The 14,410-nt window shown below is 40.1% G+C and overlaps 1 protein-coding gene across 1 annotated transcript in view; it reads left to right on the top strand.

Annotated features, from left to right (window-relative positions):
- The window catches only part of CALD1 (caldesmon 1), a 208,842-nt gene that overhangs the window by 10,339 nt on the left and 184,093 nt on the right, over positions 1 to 14,410 (top strand). The window lies entirely within an intron of this gene.

Here is a 14,410-nt window from a genome sequence, read left to right on the forward strand (position 1 = left end):
CCACCATGGACAGGAAGCTTGATTCAAATGGCCACTTCCATTTTCCTTCTCACAACATATTTCCTGCTTTGTTAATCAGCACTCTAGTTGCTACATCCAACTCTACCCATACCAGAGTGTTTGGTATTATTATTATGGCTGCACTTCCCTACCTTCCAGAAGAATCATGTGAACAAAGTGTCCCCAGAAGTCCTTACATGGACAGTTCCATTTGAGGTATGCCTGGTATTCATGGGCATGTGGGAGGACTGTTCCCCTCCTCCAGCCACCTGTATCTCTTAATTAGGGTAGCAACAATGAAACCCCAGGGTTCCTGGCCTACACCCAAATCCTCACTCACCATTCTCCAAGCACTGACTTGAATTCTCTGTTTTGGTACTGAGTTTGTGAACAGTCGAACATACATAGTTTTTATCAAGATACCTTAATATTTTGTTTGCATTCTTAAATTCTAGTTTAAAATGTTTGCATTTTAAAATTCCAGTTTAAAGAGAGAAATAAAAATAGGTGCGATATATCACCCTTGATTATATGATGTGGTCTCTATTTTAAAAGTTCTACATGTATCTTGTTTACCACTTTATAACACATAACGGGCATTCAAGAAATATCTGTTAATCATTAATTAATCGACTAATTAGCCATCGCTCAATCAACTATTAATTAACTAGTCATTATTTAATTATTCTGCACAGGGGAATAAGGTGTACCTAAACACAACCAAATTAAATAATTCAAGTCAGCAAATGATAAAGAACCTGAGTGGGTTTGTCTGGGATCTGGGATTTCAGGATGCTGTTAGGTGGGTCTGGAGTAAGTGGTGCCAGTCGGAAAGGCCTCAGGCAGGAGTGAGGTGGGAAGTGACAAGACCCAAGTCACAGAGGCAGGAGGTGCACTCCATACTGGGGGAAGTGTGGGAGCTGAGCACGTCAGAGCAGGAGGGAGAGAGGGTTTGTCCTGGGAATCCCAATAGGGGCAAGCAGAGAAGTGGTGATAGATCACCCTTGACTTTATCTTATTGGTAGAAAGATGAAGGTTTTGGGCAAGGACATTTAATCATGAAGAGAACAGAAAGTCAGGGTCAAAAATACATGTTATTATTATATCACAAGATATTACATATGAAAACATACTTACATATATGTATTTCATATATGTATCTCATATAAACATGAGTATATATATATATATATATATATATATATATATATATAAACATAAGATATATGAGGATACTTTTTTAAGATCCCACTAAGTTGGAAATGACCTTTTCCTCCTCAATGACCCTGTGTGACCCTCACTGGACATAATTTTTAGAAGAGCACCTCCACATTTTACTGCACGTATGTAAAAGGCAAACAAACCCCTTTTATGGAAAGAGCAGGTAGACTGTCTTGTACAATATCCTTGTGTTCCCAGGACTGAGAAGCGTTTCACACAAGAGAAGATACTTCATGAATGTTTGTTGCATGAATAAATAAATGAACATTATTGCTCACAAAGCAACTCACATACATTTTATCTCATTTAACCCTACATCCGCCTTGTGAAAGAGGTCCATATTATTGGTCTCTAAAAGAGAGTTTGAGACTCAGTGCTGGGGGAGGCTCATTTTTCAGGAAAAGGAAGCACAAGTGGAAAGCTCAAAGAGGCCAGAGAGGAAGGACAAGTGACTGGACGTGGGTGTCAGGAGCCACCAAAGACAAGGAGACAACAAAGAGGAGTTCAAGAGTGTGGGGTAGGACTGCAGAAAGAGCATCAACCCAGGGGCCTCAGGGAGAACCAACGAGGAGGGAGGGGGCTAAAGACAAAATAGTCAGGAACCAAGAAATGAGGTCGTGGAAGAAGGGGAGGAGGGTCTGCAGCATTAAATAGTCATTTGAGGAAATTTGACTGTAAAAAGAGTGAAGCTAAAAGAAACAAGAGTCAGTCAAAGGTATCCCCCCCCCCCCAAGCCTCGGGCATGGTTAGAGACCTGTCCATGGGACAGACCCTTGGGGAGAGGGAGCCTGGGGGGAGAGGAACCTGAATGCACAGGAGGCCCTGAAGGTGTGTCAGCTCCCTCTCCTGCTCTCTCTCCCTCTCTCTCTCTCTCTCACTCAAGATCAGTCCCCAGCACAGCTTGATTAGTGGTTAGACACAGTGTGCTTGGTCCAAACAGCCATCTTTCTCCACTTATTACCAGACTCTGAAAATCTGTTTTCTCTCCTTGTTTTTTTTTTTTCTTCTTCTTCTTTTTTTTTTTTTTGATCTTAAAAATAGTCTGCCCCCAAGAGAAATAAATGCCTTCTTGCCTCTCCAATGCCAGCATGCAAGGCCAAAGCTACAGAACCTCACCCAAAATAGATCAAATATTTGAAATGTTTTCTTATTTGCACCCCTCGAAACTATGAATGCAATGCAAAGCCAATTATAAGATTGGCTTCCCCCTCCCCTCCCCTGAAATGAGTGAAGGATGTGTTTTCTGGTTGGGAGGCCAGACCAGGCCCTACCACATGGTCTTGGTTGGATTTCAGACACAGCCTGCGTTCAGCGTGGACAGGAAGACGGAACGTGCACAGCTGGGTAAACATGTGTGTGCAGAGCGAGGGGCTCTCTCAGGACTCGCCATCCTGAATTCCATCTTGTGCACATGTCAGAGCTGCCCCAGCAGAAGAGCAGTTCTTTATAGAAGACTTCAGTTTTCTGTCAGATCGTACAAGGCCCAGAGCCTAACACTAAGCCTTGTAGGTAACAGAAGTTCAGATGGTGAGTGAATGAATGAATGAACAAATGAGCAAGCAGAAAAATCCAGTCACAGCAATGAGTGATTCAGAAACCCCTTGGAGAGCAATTTATCACAGATGGAACTTTTTTCTTTTTTCCATCCTTTGAGAATTGGGTAAATCCAATACCACTGAATATGGGTGAACTGGGAAGGGTGGAGACCATAGAGACATCTAGCTATCCTCTCACTAAATAAATAAGGAGACAGTGGCCAGTTCTGTTCTGCAGGGGTGGGAAAAGATACCATTTATTCCAGGTGCCCCTTCTTATATGCAGGGTCTTCTCTGATCACACCCGCTTCCCATTTTGTCAGGCCCTCACCCTAATCCCAGACAATCAATATCCTTCCACCAGTGCCCTGAGAGGTCAGTGTGGGTTCTCAGTTCATCTGCACCCTACTCATAAAGCAATTGGTATCAAGGTGCTAAGCCAGGCTATGGCTTAGAGTGTTAACCCTTTAAAGAGTAGCTGCTGATGTTTGTGGTGTCGACTCCTTAATTCAAATGTATGGCCACGTTGGGGACCTCAGTCAGGGCAGGTCCACTCCTGCAGCCAGATGCTCTGCGCAAACTGCATTTGAAGACAAGGAAAGTCAGTGGCCTTTCCTAATGCCACGTAGATGACCAGGTATGATTGCCTCAAGGAGAGGATGTCTTGCCTCTACACTAGTTTTTTTTTTAAATAAAAAAACCAAGAAGTTTAAAGATAACAAACATGCGTGTATATGCTTTACAGAATTAACAAATGTCATAATTGCTCTATCTTCATGTCACATGGCGGATACATTTTAAATTCTTTAATTTCATGATTAGTACCATTTCCCTCTCTTCTTCCTTATCTAGGCACCCACTATCTTGAATCTGGTGTGGTGCTAGTGTGCTCTTACATGTATCCACAAATAATTCATCATATGGAATTATTCCAATTGTAACTTTTTTTTTTTTTTTTTGGTTTGGTTTGGTTTGGTTTTCACTGGACATACTTTGAGATCCAGGTGTACGTAGTCATGCATTTGAGCTCCATCCTCTGCCAGTTTGTGTAGCACCTCCCTGCTGACAGACAGCTGAGGGGATTTTTGACATCATTTTCACTATCATAGACAATGTTCTTTTTTTTTTTTTTTTTTTGTACTTGGGATTGAACTCAGGGGCACTCAACCACTGAACCACATCCCCAACCCTATTTTGTATTTTACTTAGAAACAGGTTCTCACTGAGTTGCTTAGCACCTTACTTTTGCTGAAGGTGGCTTTGAACCTGTGATCCTCCTGTCTCAGCCTCCTGAGTCACTGGAATTACAGGTGTGAGCCACCATACCCAGCACAGACAATGTTCTGCGGTGCCCCTTTTTACACGCCTTCTTTAGGCTATGCAAGTTTCTGAAGAGGATATGCATAGAGATAGAAACCCGGAGAGAGAAAGTCCATGCTGAGCATTATAAATTATGGCAGAGCACTCTGCAAAGTGAAAACACCAATATTCTCTCTTATCTGAAATGTGTAAAAATTTATTTCTTTGCATCATGAAAATATTTAGTTTTGCATGATCCAACTCTTTCTTTCTTTAGCGTTCTGGTGGATGTGAACTTGTGCCACTGTTTTAACTTTCATTTTCCTGATGACTGTTCAGGCTGAGCATCATTTCAAGACTTTTGGCTTTTACAAAAGTGTGGTGCTGGGTATTGAACCCAGGATGCTTAATCACTGAACCACATCCCAAGCCTTTATTTTGAGACAGGGTCTTGCTAAATTGCTTAGGGCCTCACTAACTTGCTGAGGCTGGCTTTAAACTCACGATTTTCCTGCCTTAGCCTCCTGATCCACTGGGATTACAGGTATGTGCCATCACATCTGTATGCATCTTTTCTTATGGGATTATTTTATCCTATGTCCATGTTTTAATTGATATCTCTCTCTCTCTCTCTCTCTCAATTAATTTGTTGGCATTCTATGATAGTACAAATTTGAATCCTTTATTTTATACACTGAAAACTTTCTCTTGGCTGGTCCTTTCACTTTATATATTGTGGCTTTTGTTGAATAAAAATTTTTACATCTGGATGTAAATAATTCTTCCTACTTAATTCTTACTTAATACTTACATGTATTAGTTTTTTTTTTTTCTTTGTAAAAAGTGCTCCCAAATCTAGGTGGCCTCTGGCCAGCAATGTTTATTCCTTGCTCCCTTCACACAAGGCCTGGGTACACGGCAACTCTGCTGGTCTTGGCGGGGCTCTCTGGCCCAGCCCAACTCCATCTGTCTTGCTTTTCTTTCTGGAAACCAAGCCGAAGAGCAGCCACTATCTGGGGTGTGTTAGTTCCTGTGCTGCTGTCACAAATTAACACAAACTGGGTGGCTTAAAACAACAGACATTTATTCTCTGCAGTTCTGGAGGCCCAGAGTCCAACGTCCAAGTGTGGACAGGGCTGTTGGCTTTCTCTGGAGGCCGCCAGGGAGAATCTGTCCCCTGTCTCTCTTGTAGCTTCTGGTGGTCACTGGCAACGCTGAGCTAGTACACGAATGACTCCAGTCTCCCCCTCTACCTTCACGTCCCTTTCTCCTCTGCCTTAGGTGTCTCAAAACACCCTCTTTTCCTTATAATGGCCCTTGTCATTAGATGAGAGCCCAGTTCCTGAACAGAGCCTGATCTTGTCCTGATCATTCATTTTAATGACATCTGCAGAGACTCTATTTCCAAATAAGTCCACACTCACAGGTTCTGGGTGAACATGTCATTTGCGGGGAGCAGCACTAGCCCACCACGTGGGACATGTCATCATGGTTAGGCACAGATGCTCAAGGCCGAAGCTCCTTGGGGCCTCCCCTTTGGACGGGCACCATCCCTTCTAGCTACATGGCACTCGACAGAGCAAATCGGATGGTCCAGGTCACCGACTGAAAGCACTGCAAAGACACCTGGCAAAGAATGTGAGTGTTTAATCCTGTTAAAAGAGGAAGTAAAGAGTAGATTCCAATAATCCAATATGTCACAAGCCACGTGGTTTTAAAAGTCGAATAATGTTATGTGGCTTTTTGCCAAAAAGCAAGCATCCTTCAAGCCACCCATTCCCAGAACGGATCCTCCTCCTAAGCCTGGCTCTCAGTCTTCTTCCTTTTCTGGGGCTGTAGATGTTGGGGTGTCAGTTCTCACACCTCTGCTGCTCATGCTCTGCATTTCCCAGAAACTCCTTCCTGATGTGTAGACAGTGGACAGTGTGACGACTCTCCAGTAAACACTAAGTCCCTAACCCTTCCCTGCACGCCAGGGTAGTGTGTCACCCACTTGGGTGACTGCGAGTGGTCTTATATGCCTAAATATGTTGAAGACGACCTCTACATCTCCCCGCAAATCTCTGCCGCCCTCAGTGGTCCCATGTCATCAGAGTAATGACCGTTCACTCAGTTGTTCGGGCCGCAATAAAGACACTTCTGTCACCCCTCCTTTGTCACATCCCTCATCCAAACCATCGCTGAATCTTGACGCGTTCAAAATTCAAACTTTCTCAGCTGCCCCAACTTCTAATTCCCCAGCCCAAGCCCGGGCCTCTTGCCCATGAGGAGGCCGTAGCTTTCTTCTGCTTCTCCTCTTGCAATTTTGCTGTCTGGTTTCTGCAGGGCAGCCAGAGTGATTTATTTTTTCTCCAGGCTCAAAATCTTCCAATGATTCCAATGTCCTGCCATGACACAGGGGCTCTGAGTAAACCAAGCTGGCCCTGGTCTGTGGCTCCTCCCCAGTACTCTGTTCTTTTAATATGCACCTGCTATTCTTGCTGTGGGAATGCTTTTCCTTCGTATATTCTCTGTTCATTCCTTCACCCTGCTCATATTTTTATTGAAAAACTCCTTTCAAAAAGTCTTCTCACTTTCTTTCTATTCCTTACCCTTTCTTACTGTTTCCTTATAGCACTCCCCACAGCCTGACCTTACGTGTTATTGGATTCATTCATATGTTTATCTGTCTTCCACCATCAGAATGGATTTAATTCATAGCACCCAGGACAGACCCTGCATGTGGTAGAAACTCATCATTTTTTCAGCAAATGAATAAAAGAAGGAATGAACTGCTTTGTTGTTCTTTTAGGTATTAACTTCTATATTCCTAAGGCATATGGAAGTTGATTAGGGGTTCGGTTGTAGATGCTTCCTGTTGATATCCTACTCAGCAAAATGAAGGGTTAGCCCTCTTATCCACTTAAACCCTGCAGATCTGATCTTGTCCGTTATCCTCGGAACCTGATCACATCGTTCTTGTTTTGGTAAAAATCAGTTGATGATTGTGTTAATTTTTTTTTTACTACAGCATCCAATGATTCCTTTCCCTTTCTTGTACAAATGGTTTGTCTTTCTGTAAATTCAATCCTACATTTACTTATTGTCTTTCATAAAAGACTCTATTGGTTCATTGACTGAATTGTCCTTTCCTGAAAACACCCTTCCTGGAGCCCTTTGCTCCAGTGTCCACTGGTTGCTTCCTCAACTGGTTACGTAGCCATCACCCCAGGATTTACTTTGTCCATGATTGCAGAGTTACCTCTCACCAATATCCTGGGTTTGCATCCTGTTTCCTGATCCATATCTTCCTTCTGTTTCTATTTTCCACTTCAACATATTTTTTTCCCCTCTGGGATGGAGATTATCCTCAAAACCTTGATAACTTCAGGAGGAAATATGTTTGTCTTAGTCTACTTTCTGTTGCTATAATACCCGAGATGGAGTAAATGACTAAGAATAGAGGTTTACTTAGTTCCCAATTCTGGATTCTGATAAGTTCAAAAGCATGGTGCAGGCAACTGGTGAGAGCTTTCTTACTGCATCATAGCATGGTGGAGGTTCTGTGGCTTGGTGATACAGAGTAAGCATACTAGCTCAGGTCTCTTCTTCTTATAAAGCTGCTAATGCCATCATGAGCCCCCCCCCCCCCCATGACCTCATCTACTTCTAATTGCTTTCCAAAGTTCCCATCTCTAAATACCATTAACACAGGAATCTGGGGATGACATGTCCAATATATTCACTTTTAGAGACAGCATGGCAATGTTTTCCTTCATGGCACTGGCCCCGTGGGCTCTTTGACACAGGAAATTTGTGTCCTTTACTTTTGAGAAAACTTACTGTTTCCTTGAGCAATTTCCTTCTCATTACCACTTCTATCTTCTTTTCCAGGAACTCTCAGGTGTTGACTTTTTTACTAGATCTCTCATTTTTTTTTTCGTCTTTACTCTCCCTTTTCCTTCTTGTCTTTTTCCTGTTTTTCTGTCAGACTTTTCTAAACTTTATCTTCCCTTGCTTGAATTGAATGTCTATAAAATTCTGCCATATTTTTCATTCACAAGCATTCTTACTCTGTTCTCTCAGAGTGTCTTCTAATTTTAAAAAATATTTTTATTTTTAATCAACACAGTAATAATACATGTCTATAGATGACCGTTTACCATCTCCATTCAGGTGTACAATGTATAACAATCAGATCAGGATAACTGGCACGTCTATCACCTCACATAGTATATCTTTGTGCTAGGAACATTCAAAATGCTTTCTACTAGTTATTTTGAAATAGTCAATTAATCGTTGTCATTCATAGTTATCTTACTGTGTTATACAAGACTAGAAGTTATCACCTACCTATTGCACTTTTGTACCCATTAACCTTTCTCTGCATCCCTCACTCCTCTGACCTTCCAGGCCCTAGTGACCACTCTTATTTCTACTTCCGTGAGATCATGAAATCAGCTTCTGAGCTTCCACTGTAAATGAGAACATGCAGTATTTGTCTTTATGTACCTGACTTATTCCACTTAATATAATTTCCTCCAGGTCCATTCATGTTGCTGCAAATGACTGTATTTTATTATTTTCATGGCTAAATAGTATTCCATTGGGTATGTACCAAATTCTCTTTATCCTTTCATCAATGATGGACACTTTCATCAGCGATGATCCCATATCTTGCCTATTATATATATAGTGCTACATATAAATGTAAGAGTGCATTATGCCTCTTCAGCATAATGATTTCCTTTGGATAAATTCCTAATAGTGGGATTGCTCCATTATATGGTAGTTCTATTTCTAGTTTTCTGTAGTTTTTGCTTCTACATGATTGTAACCTCACCATGAATAGGATGACTACCCTTTTTCTCAGTTTAATGCCTCTGTGACTATTTGCTATTTTCCATAGTTGCTGTGCTAATTTGCATTTCCACCAACAGTATCTGAGCAGTCCTCTGAAAGTGCCTTTGTAAAAGCTGTTCCAGTTAGAACTCTGCCTGGTTGGGAGAGGGCGTTCACCTGGTCGTGTTGGGGTGGGGGAAGCTATGTGGATTTCTCAATATTCCCTATTTTGGTTTCTCTGCTCCACTCCACACCTTCAGAGCTCCCCAGGGCTTCCAAATCCCTGCTTTTCCTGATTCTCAGCCTCAAATCTGCATCTTCTCATTGGCTTCTAATCCACATGCCAGATTTCATCTTCTCAGCTCTGTTTAGTCAATACCAATGCTCTATCCGTTTTCCATATTCCAGAATTTGGCTGACATCTGGACTCCCGTTGATTCTTTTCCAAGATTCTTTGCCTAGTAGGACTTATTCATGACTTTTACTTCTTTACTATCATTTTTTTTTTAGAGAAGAAACAGAAAAAAGTGTTGCTTTTTCAATCTACCATGTTTAATTGAGTCCCCAAACTTATCAGTCTTTACATTGCTAAGTTCTGCTTTTTATCCTGTGATATATCCTATGATAAAAATATTTACCCACAATTTTTCCAAGCTTTGTTTTTCATGTATCCTAGTTTTCGTGTGAAGCTGGACTTGTGAATTAAAATTGATTGTTTTCACATTATCTCTTGTAACTAAGATGAGAATCTTTATAAACTAAAATAGTTTATAAATATTCACAGAATAGTCCACCCTTTCCCTCTGATTTTAATAGCTTTACTACCATTTGACACTTTTCCATATATGCTTGGGTCTACTTCTAGGTTGATTTTAATTAGAATTGATCTATTAAATTTTCATTACCTAGCTTTAGATATCTACTTTTCTGTATTTACTATTTCTTCATCAGTTTATACAAAATACATTATTTAGGAATTTTAACTGGAAAAAAATTTTAGATTCCTTTGAGGAGAATTGTTATTTTTAAATTTTGGAGATTTGCCATTCATGAAAATATTATACTTCACTATTTATTTGCATCTTTCATTTCCTTACTCAGGTTTAGTAAATTTTTATATGTATTTTATTACATTTATTCCTAGGTAATGTATACTTTTTGTTGTTATTATGAATAACATATTTTTCTATTTTATTTTAAAATTTGAGCTGGCTGGTTACAGGGACTCTGGATTTTTGCATACTGAACTTGAGTTTCCAACAATCTTGCTAAGCCTTTGTTGGTTGCAATATGGTTGTAGATTCTCTTAAATTTTATACATAAAGATCATTTCATAGCAAATAAAAACATTTATTTTTCTTTCTAATCCCAGTGGCTCTATTTTCTAATTTCTTTGTCTTGGTTAGAACTTTCAGCACATTTTCTAATTGTACCAGAGGGTAATTAATTATCCTTGTTTTTTAAAATTGGTTATAATGAAAATGCTTTTAACCTTTTATCAATGAGCACGATGTTTGCTATAGATTTCTGGTAAATGTCACTCATTTAGTTTATAAAGATTTTTTTCTACAAGTGATTATAAATTTTACCAAATATTGAGATGATTTTTTCTCTTTTCTTTCTTACCTTTTTTTTTTTTTTTAAATCTTAAGCTGCTTATGTTGTATATTATAATCAACAGACTTTCAGATTCTGAACCATCTCTGCATTGGTCAATTTGCTAATTTTTAAAAATCTAGGCTTATGTGCATTTAGTCTAAATTTTTTTTCTGTGTGTGTGTGTGTGTGTGTGTCTGTGCACGCGCGCATACTTTGTGGTCTAGTTTTCATATCAAGGATTCCTTTTTATCAATTGGCTCATTTAGTTATACGTGACAGTAGACTCCATGTTGACATAATTATAAAAGCATGGAATATATTTTGTTTTAATTCAGGCCCCAGTATTTCTCCCCCTGCTCTTTTCCCTCTATTCTATTGATCTTCCTACCATTTACCCATATTTTTTAAAAAATAATTTCTTTTTAAAAATATTTCTTAGTTCTCAATGGACCTCTATTTATTTACATGTGATGCGGAGAATTGAACCCAGTGTCTCACACATGCTAGGCAAGCCCTCTGCCACTGAGCCACAACCCATTAAACTAATTTCTTGTTCATATCAGGATTCTACTAGTTTGCTTTCATTGTTTTATCAGTTTGGGTGTCTGGAAGGTTTCATTGGACTAAAAGAATGTGGGAGGGGTTTCTGCAACATATTAATAGTTTCAAATCCTTCTTTCTGTTCAATGAAGTAGATATTTTCAAGCAAGTAGATAGTTCGTGGACTCAATGAAATGATTCTAATTTTCCCAAATTGACACATAAACAAAATACAATTGCTGAACACTAACTTATATGATAGCAAATGCTCAGAACTAAAAGATATAATGAATCATCCAGATGTTTCCAAATGTTTCTTTAGATTTATTAATGTTTGATTAGGCAGATATATCCTATGATAGACAAGCTATTCTTTCATGGGATGATCATTGGGGAAATACATTCCACAGGAATTTCCTATATAAATCCTATGTATTTTTAGTTCTGTTTATAAATGATCTCTGGAAAAAAGTAAATAATATGAAAGTAAAATTTTCCTAGCAGCAACTGGCAGAGATTGGAGAACATATACTCTTTTTGTTTTCCTTTCCTTTTTAAAACAATTGGATTGTTTTATAAAAAAGCAAGAAGGCAAAGAAAGAGGATATTTTCTATATCATGATCATGGTGTATATTACATGAAATGTATTAGATTATTCTTCCAATCTCTAGTTCCTTCACAGTAAGTTCATCTTCAAACACAGAATATAGGCTTTATGATTGCTCATCCACTATATGCTGTATGTTAGGTATCCAGAATTTATCTAGGGAAACATACTTTTTTTTTCCAAAGGCATAACCCAAAAATATTTAGCCGTTTATCTTCCAAAAACCATGCAAAATGCATGTCCCTTGCATGTTTCCTGTTGATAATAGTTTCCCCATTTGTAGTACAACTTTTCTTTCCTCTGGAAAGCTGGTACTTATTTTATTCATTGCTTGCAAAATTGTGCCCTGATGCTGTTCAACCAAAGGACATGCCTCATACAAGTGAGTAGAGTATCGCTCAGGCTATAATCAGCTACAGCAATGGAAAATAGCACTTTTGAACAGGACTCTCTGAGTTCTGGGCAACACTGCCTGGAGATCACACTGCCAGAACATCTCTGGACAGAGGTCACATCTAGAGCTCACTCATTAAATTGCTTTCCAAACTCACTGAGATCTGCCCTACAAAGTCTCCAAGCTCAGCCATTCACCACACTAACAAGTATTATTCTATCTTTACAACCTGTCCAGATATGGGATGTCCCCAGCAATAAAACTGGCTGTATTCCAAAAGTTTATTTTCAAGTCATTTATTTGGAATCAGAAAACATTTTCCCATAGGAACCATTTTATAAATGGTGTTGTTCCACAGATGCCTGGTTGAGCTACATTGAATTTGAAATGTAACTTTGACTGTAGTGTTCCCACCGACCAATTGTTTATTTAGTTGCTCTGGGAAAGTGCATTCTGATTCTAACTTAGGATGCCTGAAGCCTGCCTCTTCCTCTTCCTGGTAACTTTTGTTGTAGCTTTTTTGGGGGGCTCTTTTTAGCAGTGGTAGTTGGAAGAGGGGAGGGAATAAAAAGCCTTCCTAAGAAAGAGATGAGTGCTAGGGGTGGAGGGTGGTGCACAGCACCACCAGCAGCTCAGGAGGCTGAGGCAGAAACTTGCAATCAAGGCCAGCCTCAGCTACTTAGCAAGACCCTGTCTCAAAATAAAGAGGGTTGGGGATGTGACTCACTGGTTATTATGGTTTGGATGTGAGGTGTCCCTCAAAAGCTCATGGGAGAAGCAATGCAAGAAAATTTGGAGGGACAGGTTATGGGAGCCTTAACCCAATCAGTGAGTTAATTCCCTGAAGGGATTAATTGAGTGGTAACAAAAGGCAGGTAGGATGTGGCTGGAGGAGGGGGGTCCCCTGGGGGCATGCCTTTGGAGTACATATGTGGGGAGCTGAGCTTAGCTCTCTCTACTTCCTGATCATCCTGTGAGCGGCTTCCCTCCACCACACTCTTCTACCAGGATGTTCAGCCTCAGCTCTGAGGAACGGAGCCAGCTGTCTATGGATTGAATGCTCTGAAACTGTGAGCCCCCCCAATAAACTTTTTCTTCTTAAAATTGTTCTTGTCAAGTCTTTTAGTCACAGCAGTGAAAAGGCTGACTAAAACAGCGCTTAAGCATTCTGAGTTCAACCTGTGGGGCACACACACACACACACACACACATACATACAGAGAAATAACGGAAGGAAGGGAGGGAATAAGGAAGGGAGGAAGGGAAGAGGGAAGGGAGGGAGGGAGGGAGGAAGGAAGAAAAAGAAAAGGATGAGTGTACAGAGTCTATATAGATATTTCTGGGTAACTTCTTAATGGCTGGAAGGCTGAAGGAGGAAGCCACTCATGTGATTCAGCTTCTTCCCAGTTCTGAACAGAACATAAAGGGCAGGAGCTTTGGCTAAACAGATCATTTCTAACTCAGATCTTCATGAAGAGGGAAAGATTTTTTTTCTTAAAACCTTCAATTTTTGAAGACCAAGCCTCTGGACTTGTAATTAGCCAGGGAAATTATTTAAAATTTCTTTGTCAGTGATGAATCACTGTCCAAACACATAGAAATAATGAGACATATATTTTGCATCTATCCCTGGACCTGAAAAATAGTAGGTATTCCAAAAAAATATTTTTTTATTGAATTAAGTACTAAAAAGTACTAGACCACAATCGAATGCATGTGTGGGTCGGTTAACTGCATTCTAATTGAGCATCTCCTAATTCTGACCGTCCCATAGCACACACTTTGAAGAAGTTACTGGAACATCAGTCTTACCTGGGGGCAGGTGCTGGGTCTCCATGCCCTCTCTGTTACATATCAACTTCTAACACTCTCTCTCCACTGCCAAGACTGGGGAAATAAAAAGATATAGCAGGGATAGTTGCTGTGACAAACCAAGAAGGCTATCCAACCCTAGGACCCTGGCCGGCACAGTTTCTAGCACAAGGTTTATTCTGGCCAACATTGCCTGCTAAAAACGACCAATGCACTTTTTTTTTTGGTCAGTCGTTTTTATAACACAAGTAGACATATTTTAGGGGGCTGTGCCTCTCTTCCAGGCTACAATTTAGCCTGTACAGCAGACCTGGGTCTTGTCTATTTCAGGTTTTCAAATTGCATAACAATTTAAATTCATTTCTGTACTTGCAACTACTTTAAGAAGAAATACAGTATGAAATCGCCCTCCACTCAAAAGCCTTCCCCACTCCCAACCCCCATAAACATATCTATTAATTTTCATTTGATAAACTGCTTTCTTTTTAAAGCTCCATTTGTGTTCTTCAAGACAGCCTCTTTCTCCAAGATTAACATTTCTTCTGATTGCTCCTGACAATGGATACACTTCCAGAGGCCCT

This window comes from Spermophilus citellus (genome assembly GCF_964194105.1).
Source record: "Spermophilus citellus genome assembly, chromosome: 3".
In the NCBI taxonomy this organism is placed as follows: Eukaryota; Metazoa; Chordata; class Mammalia; order Rodentia; family Sciuridae; genus Spermophilus; species Spermophilus citellus.